Here is a 14,407-nt window from a genome sequence, read left to right as displayed (position 1 = left end):
GACACCAGCTGTGGATTAATCTGTAAGCCCTTTACTCTCACACTTAAGATTGAAGGTTCAAGTGCCACTGTTGTCATGCCACAGAGTTCACCTAAAGATGCACCCCCATACTTCTTGTCTTGAAAAGCTCTTTACTAGCCTTTCCTCAGTGGCTGTAGTCGGGCGAGTCTGCATGGCATCTCAACGGGTTAATGCGTTCACTGCTGCGTTCAGTGTGTAAAAGAAGTTACTCAATCCAGCAACTCATCAGATTAAAGCACACATGACCGAGGTCAGTGTTTAAAAGATACTCATTTCTATCTTGATCTGACCCTGATCAGGGTTGATTCTTAGTCTGAGGGTAAGAGTTCCCTAATAATAGGGCAAAGGATGGGGAGGAGGGGCAACAAGGATGGCCCCTTAAGAAAAGGTAATGGATTACAGATTTATTTGAATCTCTAGCGGAAACAAGCATTAGCATAGCCAATAGGTCTCCCTTTTGGGACCTTATAAGTATTCAGGTATGCAGCACAATATCCTTGGTGCAACAACATCAACTGTTGCATGGCTAAACACTAATAAGGTCCCAAAGGCGAGACCTATTGGCTATGCCAATGCTTGTTACATAAGCAAATACATTTATAAAATCTGTTGATCGATTACAAATTCACTTTACCTACTTTCAAACACTGGATACTGTTTTACTTCTGCACTTGCCAAGAGAAAAATTTCAACATTTTCAAGTGTAGGGAGAGACTAGAGACAAAATGCTGAATAACCATAAACATGATAAGTTTAAGGATGTGCAGAGACTTGCAAGGCATTACAATTCTGAAACTATAAATTTCCGACTACTTTCAGTCCCTGTGTGTATGTTTGCCGAAAGGTGTTAAAATAAGAATTCAACCATTTTGAAATATTTCTATAATGAGGAAAGACAGCCTGACAAAATCAGGCTGAAGAATTGTCAAAATGGAGAAATGACAAACCACCGTTTCCACAAAAACAGAATGTTTTGTGTAAAAGGTACAACAGACTAGGGATTGAATACTGGGGCAGGAAAATATTATTACAAAGCCTAGCATAATAGAAAGTTTAAAAATAAAGTTTCACTTAAAAAAAAGTCCCAGTACTTTTATGTTTAGCTGGTATGCAGAACAAGATGACAAATCAAGAGGGAACTGGAACAGAAGATAAGAAGGGAAATCAGGTTGAAGATTGAGGGTGTGGACCATGTGGAAGTGGTGGGGTTATTAGGAGGCACTAGTGAAAAAAAACTTGATGTGGGAAAGAGGGAAGTGTGGAATCAAGAGGGTGTTTAAACAGCGTTCTAGGCTTTAGGGGCAAGCGGCACCTAAAACTGAAAAATACACAAAACTAACGTGATGAAAATATTTTTCATTCAAGAAGGGCTTCCACCAGGTTGGTTATGCCATACTGGGGAAAGCCACTCATGAATAAAAATTCATCACAATTTGTTTGACGTAAAAGAAACATCAAACAAGTTTTTTCAGAATGGATTTGCATTAAGAACAGGTAACAGGCACAATCATGGCCTTGAATTGTATCCAAGCCTTGATTATAGTATGTATTATCAGATCTGATCTAATAAGAATGCTGTCATCATTTGTCACGTCACTGCATGGCACCAAAAGGAACACATTTGTTTTTAATGGAACAAGTATATTTTTGCAGCATTCCGTCCCTTGGGCAAGTATTTTATAAAATCCCACAGCCCTGGAGTCTCATCCCTATCAAACCAAGAACAATTAGATGAGTTGGGCTCACTGACAGCCTCAGAAGGCTTCCCAAGACCCAGTACCTATCACAGAATGAAGTGTCAAACGGTTTGTCATGGTAGGGTCTGCTACCTCTATTGTCCACCTGAAACGGGATACGTTCTTACTTTTAAAAGAGCTCAGCATGCATATGATTTAAATAAATGCAGTAACAATATGTCCTTCCTAATTCAAATGTCTCTATTTTCAAGCTTCTAACACTGCAATATGCTACAGTTCACAAATACACATTTTGAAACAAAAAGGAGTCTAAGAAATTTTGTAAGTCACTCTTTCCATCCATGATGAAGCCGTAATTCGCATTAAAATTATCAAAATAAATGTAGTAAAGAACTCGTTTCTTTACAAAAAAAAAGATATACTAAGACTGCCATTAAGTTGCTAGGTCTAAGGACTGTCTCAGTAGGGGGTTATTCCCGAAAATGCCATGTGGCCATGAAGATTCCCTTAAAACTATAGGGCTAAATTATTACTTTGGAAGATTAGAGGAGATAAAAGATCATGTTCGTAGCAACAACAGAAAGGCTGTAAAATCAAATTAACTCATCTGCGAGATGTGCTAAATCATAGACTGTCCTGTTATCACTCCCTGTTCTATTGTTAATCCAAGTGCATTAATTTAGGGAGCTATTATTTATAATCTGGAATAGTATGTAAAGGGACGTTTTGAGCATTTGGGAGAAACCGTGATGCAAAAAAACCAAGCCTTGGCCGCGCGGCCATAAAAGTAACGCGAGCGGCCACAAAAATAAAAAAATGCGAGTGGTGCACGTTCTAGCAAGCTGGTGGCTGGCAAGGTAGCGCTTTTTGAAGCAGCTTCCAAATGTCTCGCAGGAGCAGCGCATGCACTGATTCTAGCAAGACCTAAAAATGGTTCCTCAAGATTTGTTCCTAAATTGCTGTCACTGGTTGGGATTTTCCATCACAAAGTCTAATCAAAGCAACGCGGGTACAATGGCCTTCTCAAGAATGTTGCAGAGGACATATTCTTCCCAGCTATGACCACTGTAAACTATTTTAAATCAATGTTATGGCACAATTTTAGTGGTGATGTATGCACCACAGGCCTTTTGTTTGGGGTAATCTGACTACCAGTGCTAATGGGTTGTTGTGGTTCAGTCTTCTGAGCTATGTGGCTGTGTTCAATACACTGGTGGAGGGGGAAGTAGGATTCTTATAATGATACTTGTTTGCGAGCACCTTATGATTTGCTTAAAGCATCCTCTTATGTTGTGTACATTTAAAGGGAGCCATCTCCAAAACTATCAAACACAAACTTCTGAGACAGAAAACATTTAAGGGTCAGGTTCACAGGCCCAAAACATGACTGACTTACAGACAGACAGACAGACAGACAGACAGACAGATCGACCGACCGGGTCTGGTGGCTTAGTGGACTAATGAATCCACTGCAGGGGCCTGTGTTTGACCTAATAGTCAAACGTTCAAACCCCGGCGGGTCCACTCAGCCTTTCATCCATCTGAGGTCGATAAAATGAGTACCATTGAGTTGGGTAACAATAAACATCTGTTATTCAGCGCCTTGAGACCCATGGGTGATAAGTGTACTTTACAAATACACGTGTTGTTGTTGTTGTAGATAGATAGATAGGAAGACAGCAGACAGATAGATAGATACTGACACAGAGAAAGAAAAAGTTGTGTAGAGAGTGGGTAAAGCCATGCACATACTTCACCACCTCCACTTCTCATGAATCAAGAGACAATCTCGGATAAAGAATCACATAGAACATACACATATCCCAATAAAACACCTAGAAGGGACTCTTTGCAAAAGGTACAAACCATTGAAATGGTTAAGCTAGAAGTTATAGTCTGTTTTTTAATTAGTGACCGGAAATGCTTTACATCACAAACTCAATGACTGACTCGGATGCTCGCCTAAGATGGAAACCTTGGAATTTTTCAGAAAGTTATCCACGACCTATCAGAAGCGCTGTGATGCCATACTGATAGTCAATTATTCTGCATAAGTGTGTGGCAAATAACAATTAGAAAACAAAAGGAGGGTGGCCTGGCGCCCGACGAGGACGGCGACTCTCATGTGAGCGCTCCCGGTCTGAAGGGGTTTTCGCTTCACCCTTTCTACCAAAACCTCCTGCAAAGCGGATTTTTATGCACCGGAGCCCACGGACACCAGCGGGCTCCTGCAGGCGGAATAAAACGAGCAGCGGAATGCTCGTTTTTCACACGTTGTAGCGGACGCGGCTGTGAGATAGTCGCGCCCGCCATCTTGGGTCCTGATACCGTGAACAGCGGCGCTCCCGTTCGCTAATTATGACAGCCTGCCACGGAGCCCTGCGTTCCTCCAGCTACATCGGGTGAGCTAATTTCTGCATTTTGGCACCACCGCTGGGCAATTTTCTCTCAGGACGCCTTTTTTTCAATGACTTAAACAGCCTTTACTTATCTTCTGACGACCTGGGCGGCCATTTTAGCTACTTGCTGCTTCTTTTACCGCAGGCACCCTGAATGCATAAGCAGCTGCAGCCTACTCTATAATATGAGAGCGTTTCATTTCCTCACGCTCTTACTTTAATAGATATTTACTGCGTGAAGCTGTCCTGCGCATTGTTTTTCCAAGTTTTTTTTTACATGCTCTTCTCGCATCTATGATGTTCCTCACCAGTTAAATCTCTGCTGCATCACAATGTGCCATTCTTGCATCTCCTAATACAGTGCTGTTTTTTCGCTCTCTACATCAATGTATTGCCTCCTTAAATGGCTCGAATGCTGCTCCATTTATCTGCGTAAATCCTTGGTGTTCCTGAATTCTGCGCAGACAGCTCTCTCTTCCTTATTTTCATTTTTTTTGGGGGAGAATTTGCTTGCTTTCCTCCTATAAAGAACTCCTGCGCACACTTGCAGTTGTCTACAGGCCAGCAGAGGTTACTACTGAACTTTATTTTCTCTTACCAATAACTAGTTTTTATGGAAAGAAAAGCAATTTCTCGCACTCCCAAGACTCCACGTCGTGTATTCATTAAGAACTCAAAAGTCTTCTCTGCATTGGCGCACCTCGAGGCCTCTCAGGCGCTCGTCACTCAGATGTCACAGTCTAGCACGGAGCGGCCTGCCCAACCTCCAGGGAAAGTCACGACGAAACGCCTTAAAAAAGATCCTCCATCACCAACAGGATCCACCTCGACTGTCTCCATGGAGCTTCTACTAGAGGAAATCCGTGCCCTCAGACCTTTCATGGAGGAAACTAACACTAAGTTGCAGGTTCTCACCGATAATTGGTCTCAGATGGATGCCAGGGTGACAACAGTGGAAAAGTCTTTGACTTCTCTCCAAGCGTCGTCCTCCAAGGTCTCATGCATGCAGTCTCAGATTTCCTCTCTTCAAAAGGAGGTTGAAGAATTGGAGAATCGAAACAGACGCAACAACCTTCGTCTCTACGGCCTGGCAGAGAATTGTGAAGGGACTGACCCCATCGCCTTCTTCAAGTCTTTTTTACCCAAACTTCTTCATCTGCCTGAGGGTACTACGCTTAATATCCAGCGTGCGCATAGGTTGGGCCGCCTCCCTTCTACTCCTTCTCCCTCTTCACGGCCGAGAGGTGTCATCATGTATTTCTTAGAGTACACTGACCTTCTCAAAGTCATCTCAGCAGCACGTGCATCACCTCGTCTCCAATGGTCAGGATCCAATCTCTTCTTTGCGCAGGATTATGCCAAAACCACAGCAAGCCGTCGTAAAGCCTTTTTAGACATGAGACCAGAACTTCGTGCTCTTGGAGCTAGATACAGCCTTTTTCATCCTTGCCTGTTCAGAGTTACACACAACAACAAGACCACGACCTACAAGGATCCTGTTCGTCTCCGAAGTTTCTTGAACGCCGCACAGTCATCTGACATGGACTTCTCTGGCTCCTCATCAGCTTTCCCTCCATGAATCTTGTTTTCCGTGACTTTTTTGCCTAATCAAATTATATGTTTCATGTTTGATGTGCGCTGTTTTGTTGTCTTCCATGATGTAGCTTCGTTGCTTTAATTATCCTATATGTCTTATACTTGTTGCAGATTGCGCTGTTGTTTGTCTTCGCTGCGTTCCTAGCGACTTCAATTTCTATGTTCCTTTCTTCGCTTTTCCTCATCTCTCATACATCCCGGTTGGATGATTACGCCATGATTCCTGCGTGGCGCACTCTTGAAGTTTCCATTAATCTGCATGCTTACCATGCACAGTTCAATGTATCGCTGTTTGTTTATGCCATGTTTCTAGCGATTCTAGTTTCTCTGTTCTCCCCCTCACTTTTCCTCATTTTTCTGGTATTCCTGTTCGTTAGTTTGTATTGCTCACTACTATTTCTTCACACACCTTTCTGTCACTCATCATTGTTTTCTCCTCATTTTCTTTTATTCCTTTCATTCAATATTGTCTTTCCTCCCTTTTCCTTGCAGGTTTTACAATTCGTATGGCGTCTTCCCCCCGACCTGCTGGTTCGCTTGCATTGGACGCTTGCTTCCTCTGACGGCGCTCCCCCCTCATCCATTTCCTCGCGTATCCTCCCCCTGGTGATCAACCCTCCCCATCTCTACCCTTCGTAAGTATGTTTTCCCTCTCCTCCCGATTGTTCACTTTCCTTCTTGTATCTTTTTCGCTTTTAAGTTCCCCAATTTCCCTTGATTCACAGGTGTCTCTCTCTCTTGCCTTTCAAATACTTCTCTATTACTGTCTTCTTCCTACCATTCTAACTATTTCTTGGCCTACCTTCTCATCTTTTCCACATCTATCACTTCTATTCTCTTTTTCCTCACCCTATTTCCTTTTTCCTCATCCTTTTACTCAATGTTATACTGCACTGACTTTCTTCGACTTTCTTAATCTCCTTAGCATTTTTACTCCTCTGGGTCCCCTTTGCACTTCCTTTTCTTCCTTTGTTCTCTTCCTTTTCTCTGATATGATATGTCTCTGAAGGTAATTACATGGAATGTTAAGGGCGTCAACTCCCCTATCAAACGACAAAGAATTTTATCTCATCTTTCACGTTTGAATGTGGACATTGCTTTTTTACAAGAAACCCATTTAACTGCTGAAGAATCTGTCAAATTGAAAAGAAGTTGGGTGGGTGATGTTTATTATTCTCCTGGGGATGGCAAACATAATGGCGTTGCAATTTTGTGTCACAGAGCTCTCTCTCATTCCCTGATTGCTCAAGAATCCGATGCTGAAGGCCGATGGATATATACCAAACTCTCTGTCAAGAATGTTCCAATTTCTCTCCTAAATGTTTATGCTCCTACCACTGGTGACCCCACTTTCTGGCACTCATTTTCCCAGCACATCACCAGATTTATTGATGATAATTTTATACTAGCAGGAGATTGCAATCAGCCCCTAGATCCCTTTCTTGATAGGAACTCCAAAGCACACTTCATCCCTAACAAATCCCATTCTCTCGAGCTATTTCCCAACACAAACTCACTGATGCTTGGCGCCTATGTAACCCGAACTCCAGGAATTTACTTTCTATTCACCATGTCACCATTCCCAATCCCGAATTGATTACATTTTTGTTACCCACAATATCGCCCAAACTCTCACTCATGCAGAAATTGGTCCAATTTTACTCTCTGACCACGCCCCCACATTAGTTCAATTGGACATCTTACCCAAATCTGTAGGCCCTAAACGCTGGCGGTTCAATAATTCTCTCCTCTTAGACCCTAAATTTACTGCCTCGTTCACTTCCTTTTCTCATGAATTTTTCTCCCTAAACGATACCTCCCCTGTCCCCAAGCATACCATTTGGGATGCCTTTAAAGCAGCGGCAAGAGATTTCATCATTGGCTTTGCTGCTAAAAAACGTAGAGCTGCTCGTGATTTTACCAAGGCTACCCTTCTGGATATTAAGAAATTGGAGCATTCTTATTTTACTTCTCGCTCACAGCAAACTCTAACCGCCCTGGTCAATGCTAAGATGAAATTCAACAAAAAGTCTACGGACGATGCGTCATTGTACTTATTAAAATCTAGTGCCAAGTTCTACGGAGGCAAAAATAAGGCTGGCAAGATCTTAGCCAATTATCTCAAGGTGAAACACAACAAATTAAACATTGAATCAATCTACGACGCCAATTCGAATCTCAAACACACAGACGCAGACATTCTCACTGAATTCTCTACCTTCTATAAGACCTTATACTCTTCTGAAACTCAGCCTTCTTCCCACTCCCTAGACACATTTTTCTCCTCCATTCAAAAACCATCTCACTTTCCACTTGACCTCTCTCACTTAGAATCTGATATATGCCAACAAGAACTACTCAAGGCGCTTCAAACCCTCCAAAAAGACAAGGCCCCTGGGCCTGCCGGCTTCACAGTAGAATTTTTTCTCCACTTTTCAAAACTCCTTATCCCCAGACTCCATTCCCTTATTGGCACCTTCCTTTCCTTGGGATCCTCCTCAGGCTCTTTTTCAGACGCTCATATTTGCCTCATTCCCAAGGAGGGGAAAGATCCTCAACATTGCAAAAACTACAGGCCAATCTCTTTGGTCAATATTGACTACAAAATTTTTGCAAAATCTCGGGGGCGTGGCTACGCAAGCGGAGATGGCGGTCGTAGCTTGCTAGAGCTCCCGCCGGCCCGCCATTTATCCGACGAATTATCCTGGTCCCCAAGCCCACAAACCCACAACCGGACCAAGGCTAATGTTCCTGGAGGCGCCGGGGACCATCCGGTGTGCTCGGTGGCGATCCCGTGCCCCCGGACGGAGCTGAGCAGCGAAGGGCGAGGTGCGGCCTGGTGGACAGCGGAACAGCCGGGGCCTCGATTTTAGCGGAGCCGCAGAGGGCGCTGCTTGGCCCGGGAACGACCGTGGTGTTTGCTGACCCTGAGGCAGAGACACTGCCGACGATCCTTCTCCCGGGGCCAGGCTGGGCTGAGGAGAGGTGCAGACGCCACGAGTGGGCAGTGGCTGCGGAGGCGGCCCGGTGGCCTGGGCGCAGCCGGGATCTCGATTTTCGCGGCCTCGTGTCAGGCCGGGGCCTGGAGGAGTGACTGGCACCCCCGGCGACCCTGATCGGAGGCAGACGGACGGAGGGCGCCCGTGGCCCGGCTGGCAGCAACTGTGAGTAGAGACATGCTGGACGCCAAGATAGGGGCAGTTGGTGCAGATGTGACCCTGTTGCGCCAGGATCTTAGAAACGCAGTGGCACGGATCACAGAAGCCGAGTCCAGGGTATCGGTGGTGGAAGAGGATGTAAGTGCCCTTAAGAAGAGAATGGCGGCGATGGAAACCGCGCAGCGGACCACAGCGCTCCGTGTAGAGGATGCTGAAGGGCGGGCACGGCGTAATAACCTCCGTTTTCTTGGATTTTCGGAGCGCTGTGCCAAGGGCAATATGGAACAATTTCTCACACAGTGGCTGGAGTCATGGATGCCCCCAGGGTCGCTATCGGCCTGTTTTATCATCGAAAGAGCGCACCGTGCCCTGGCGCAAAGGCCGCCTGAGGGCGAGCGGCCTAGGGCGGTAATCGCTAGGCTGTTAAATTACCACGACAGGGACGCTATACTGAGGGAAGCCAGAACTAAGGAAACCCTCCTGTATGAAAACCAAAAAATCATGATTTTCCCTGACTATACTAGGCTCGTGCAGCAACAGCGCCATTCTTTCTTGGCGGCTAAAGCTAAGTTGAGAGGCCTTAAGCTACAATACTCCCTGCTGTACCCAGCGCGCCTGAGGGTGATATTCCAATCACTGACATTGTTCTTTGATACCCCGGAAGACCTTTTTAAGTGGACGGATGAAACAGTGCAGGTCAGACCGAATTCTCAGCCAGGACTTTATCCAGGCACCCCTGAGGGTTCACCGCGGGTGCAAAGAGACCAAACGACAAAGAACGGGCGATCCAAACGCTCCAAATCGCGCAGGCGTGCGGCCTCGGCGGATGGCGCACAAGACACTGGTAGAACCGAAGATTCAGAGCAGTCTGGAACGGATCACTGAAGTCTTCGGAACCTAGGCTCCATTTTCTGCTAGCAATGCTGTGACTCCTGGCTGAGTGCGCCGAGTCGCTTGAGACCTTTGACTTGCTGACTATACTGCAGCTCTGAGATAGTACTGCCTCGGTCTCCTAATTGTGGGAAGAGTTTTGGTGGAGTTGGGGACTTGGGGACTACGAGATAGGGGCTACCACTCTCCCAGTTGTGAGTGGGACGTCAAGGGGAGGGGGGTGTGTTAACTGTTCTCTCTGTTTGGGATGTTGGGATCCATTGGTATGGGTGGGCCTGGGCCCTCTGTTTTGGTCTCGAGACTACCCATGCCGCGACAGGTACTTCATGGTTCATTGAGGTATAGGGTGGGGGGAGGCGGGAGATGGGCAGTCGGGGTGTGACTGCTGAGTTGGGGAAGGGGACTGTTGCAGATCGTGGGACGAAGGGGTTGGTAATTTTTCTTGGGGTAGTTCGTGAAATGCATGTGTGTACCGAGATGATGATTTGTGTGGTGTGCGGTGGGTGGAGCGGGCCTAAGGGGCTTTCATGGTGGACTTCAATTGACTATGGCTGAATCGACTCATCGACTCCCTGTGGACTCTATGCGGGTGATTACGTGGAATGTCAGGGGGTTGTTAGACAAGATTAAACGTGGGGCGGTGTTACGATGGGGGAAAAGAGAAGCTGCAGATGTATTATTGCTTCAAGAAACTCACATGATGTGCACGAAGGCGCTGGGTCTGCAGAGGTTTGGCTATCAGCAGGTTTACCATGCGGGGTTCTCCAGGGGATCCAGGGGGGTGGCCATATTGATACACCGCAGGATGGCATATGTGCACGAGAAGCAGTGGGTGGATCCTCAGGGCCGCTACTTGTTTGTTAAGGGTATGGTGGGCACAGAGCCCGTGGTGTTTGGGAGTATATACGCCCCCCCTCCCCTGCAGTGGGCCCTGGCCGAGCGGCTGTTTGCAGTGTGGGAAGACGTCTCTGGATCACTGGCAGTGATTGGGGGTGATTGGAATGACGTGATGGACGTGAGTGTGGATCGCCGAAGACGTCAAGAAGTGACCGAGGCCACCCCCCCCTCCCTTCCACCCACCAGATTGCATGCAATGAGTGAGGGGCTAGGCTGGGTGGATGCTTGGCGACATATGCACCCTGTAACCCGTGAATATACGTATGTCTCAGCAGTACATGGCTCGTTCTCGCGGTTGGATTGTATGTTTCTACCTAGAGAATACTTGTGTAGGGTGAAGGGCGCAGCCATCTTGCCGAGGGGCCTGTCCGACCACTCCCCAGTTTCAGTTAACATAGATCTGCTTCAGAGACGGCAGCCGTTTAGATGGAGGATGTCCTCGTGGCATCTCCTGAAACCGGCATATACTAAGCATTTGCGAGAAACCATAGACCATTATTGGCGGGAGAACCTAGTGGAGGGTGCCGACATAGGTGTGGTGTGGGAGGCTATGAAACCTACCATACGGGGAGTCGATATCGCATGGTGCTCAGCGGCCCGTCGGCAGCGTCGAGAACATACTACAGAGGCGGCTGCCCGAGTGGCGACCCTAGAACGTGAACACAGCGCTGGAGGTGATGAAGTGGGTCTGCGGATGCTTCTGCAGGCACAGCAATCGTACGCGTCCCTGTTGCTGGATGAAGCCAAACAGGCGTGGCTGGCCACAAGAAGTAGGGTGTATCAATGGGGGGACAAGTCGTGCTCAATGCTCCATAGATTATGCCAGCACAACTTCCAGCCCCTCGTACTGCCGGGTCTCACGAACGACATCGGGGAAGTCCTGACCGACCCGACCGAGTTGGCGGCAAGCTTCGCCACATACTTTACAGATCAGTATGCCCCGTGCGACCAATTGCCTGAGGGCGACTTGGCCCGCTTCTTCGCGGAGTTCCCGCCGGTACCGGTGTCGGACGAGACCAGGGAGGCCCTAGATGCACCCCTCACGGCGGAGGAACTGGGAGACGCGTTGGGGCAACTCAATGCCGGTATGGCCCCTGGACCAAATGGCTACCCGTGTGAATTTTTAAAGAAATTTCATGTGCAGTTGGGACCACACTATCGCCGAGTGCTGGAGGCGGCCCGTACACGGGGTATGCTGCCCCCTGACTGGTGCCATGCGGAGATAGTGGTCTTTCAGAAGCCTGGTAGACCCCCAGATAGTCATGATTCGTATAGACCCATCTCCTTAATTAATATTGAGGCTAAGATATTGGCCAAGGCTCTGGCGAACCGTCTGGCTCCGCATATTACGGATTTAGTCCACTCAGACCAGGCAGGCTTTATGCCCCACAGGGCAATGCGACATAATATCCGACGCGCACAGGCGGCGATCGACGCTGTTGGGGCCTTGGGGGACCAGGCGGCGTTGTTGCTGGCAGATATCAACAAGGCCTTCGACTCGGTTAGCTGGTCGTACCTATTTACATTACTATCTTGGCTCAACCTAGGCCCGGTCTTCCTGTCTTATATAAAGCTCCTCTACACTGATATCACGGCCTCGGTGCGGGTCGCCGGGGCGGTATCGGAGTCATTCTGCATAGGCCGAGGGACCAGGCAGGGCTGCCCTCTCTCCCCCTATCTATTTGCACTGGCCATGGAGCCCCTGGCGGCGAGAGTGCGCCGGGACGCACAGATACGAGGCTTTGTATGGAATGCTACCCTGTCGGATAAGATTGCGTTATACGCGGATGATGTCCTCTTTTTCCTTACAGATTTGCAGCGCTCGGGCCCACGTGTCTTGAAGATCATGCACCTGTTTGGGGAGGCCTCGGGCTTATATCTCAACCTACATAAGTCCACCCTGTGGGTGCTATCAGGAGGCCCGGTGACAGACCCCTGGGCTTCGGGATTACGAGTGACCACGAATGGGCTGAAATACCTTGGGGTGTTTCTCTCGGACTCGGCTGACACTGCTTGGGAGCATAACCTGCTGCCCGTCTGGGAACGAGTTCAGACGGACGTCAAAACTTGGTCTCGAATGCCCCTGACAATCTTTGGCCGTTCTGCCATCTTCAAGATGGTTGCGCTCCCGCGCCTACTCTACCAGTTACAGAACCATCCTTATCCTATCCCACCTCAGTGGTTTAAACAGGTTAACTCAGTGCTGAGTCGCTTTCTTTGGGCGGGAGGTGCCGCCAGGGTGGCACTGCGCACATGTTTTTTGTCCACCTACTGTGGAGGCCTGGCCACCTCGGATCTGCAGTCGTATTACCAGGCCGCTCATCTCCTTATTCTGAACGAATGGTGGTACAGTGACGGTGGGGATCCGGCCTACGCCCTAGAGCGTGCTTTGATGGGCGATAACTCGCTCCACACCATCTTATACTCACCCCGATTGCGTGGTTCGCTGCCGAGGGTTACTAAACTCGTATTTGCTATATGGCGACAGGCCTTGCGTCGCGTGGGCTGGTGGGGCAGATTAACCGCAGAAACGCCTTTATGGCGGAACGGTATGCTACCTGAACTCTCCAAATTATCAGGCTTCGATGGCTGGGACGCAATAGGTATCTCGCAGTTGGGCCAGGTGATGTCTGGCACGACGCTCAAATCCTTTCAGACCCTTAGTACCGAATTTGATATGCCCCAATCTCAATTTTTCCGATACCTACAATTCCGACATGCACTAATGCCCAGTCTTGCCAACCTTGACTCACTCCCTGACTTTAGCCCGATCGAAGCGAAGGTCTTCATGGGTGACCTTGGGGACAAAAAAGTATCGTGCATCTACCAAACGATGGTCACCCACTGCTCCTCCACTCTTCTTCCGCTGAAGACGACTTGGGAGGCTGATGTCGGCCCCTTGGACGAAGATGACTGGCGAGAGGCCTTAGAATCCCCGAGGGGAGCGGCTATCGCAATGCGATTTCGACTCATACAATTCAAGATTCTCTATAGAGCATACTATACCCGAGAGCGTCTGTGGAAGGCGGGCCTGATTGGGTCCCCGGAGTGTCTGCGGTGTGGGGCTGAGGTGGGTGCGTTACTTCACACAATGTGGTCGTGCTCTAGGTTGGTTGGCTTCTGGAGGGGTGTTTGGGGATGTCTGTCTGAGGTGCTGGGCTGGACCCTCCCCCGTACTCACCGTCTGGGTCTGTTGCATGTCCTAGAAGGGGTTGGTGGCAATATCTATAAGCGGCATCTGCTCCTCCTGGGGCTGGTGGTAGCCAAAAGAGACCTGGCCCGAGCATGGAAGAATGTGAGCCCCCCCCCCTGAATGCATGGAAGGCTGGTATAGACTTCTGTATGGGCCTGGAGAGACCTATATTTGAAGCGCGAGGATGCCCCCGCAAGCACTTTAAAATATGGAAGAGGTGGGCAGACTACAGAGGTTTGACACTAGACCCCCCGGCGGAGCAAGAGGAAGATCTTTAGCCCTGTATGGTCTGGCAAAACCCAATCTCCGCACACACGTTAACCACATCAAAAGTTTACATCGATACAGTTAGTACGCACATGCATGGGGTTAGGGTGGGTTCCAGGGTGGGGTCGGGGAGTTGGGTAGGTAGATAGCGGAATAAGATGAAGGTGGGGTAACTGTTTCCTGATATCCTTGATTGCATTATCTCCTTGCTTGGACACTCAGCTGAATGTTGCGATTGTATCAAAATGTCTGGTGGTGTAGTCCTGATTGTGGGCTGCCACTCTATTT

This window comes from Lissotriton vulgaris, chromosome 5 (assembly GCF_964263255.1).
Source record: "Lissotriton vulgaris chromosome 5, aLisVul1.2, whole genome shotgun sequence".
Classification (NCBI taxonomy): Eukaryota; Metazoa; Chordata; class Amphibia; order Caudata; family Salamandridae; genus Lissotriton; species Lissotriton vulgaris.
Note: the sequence above shows the minus strand (reverse complement) of the source record.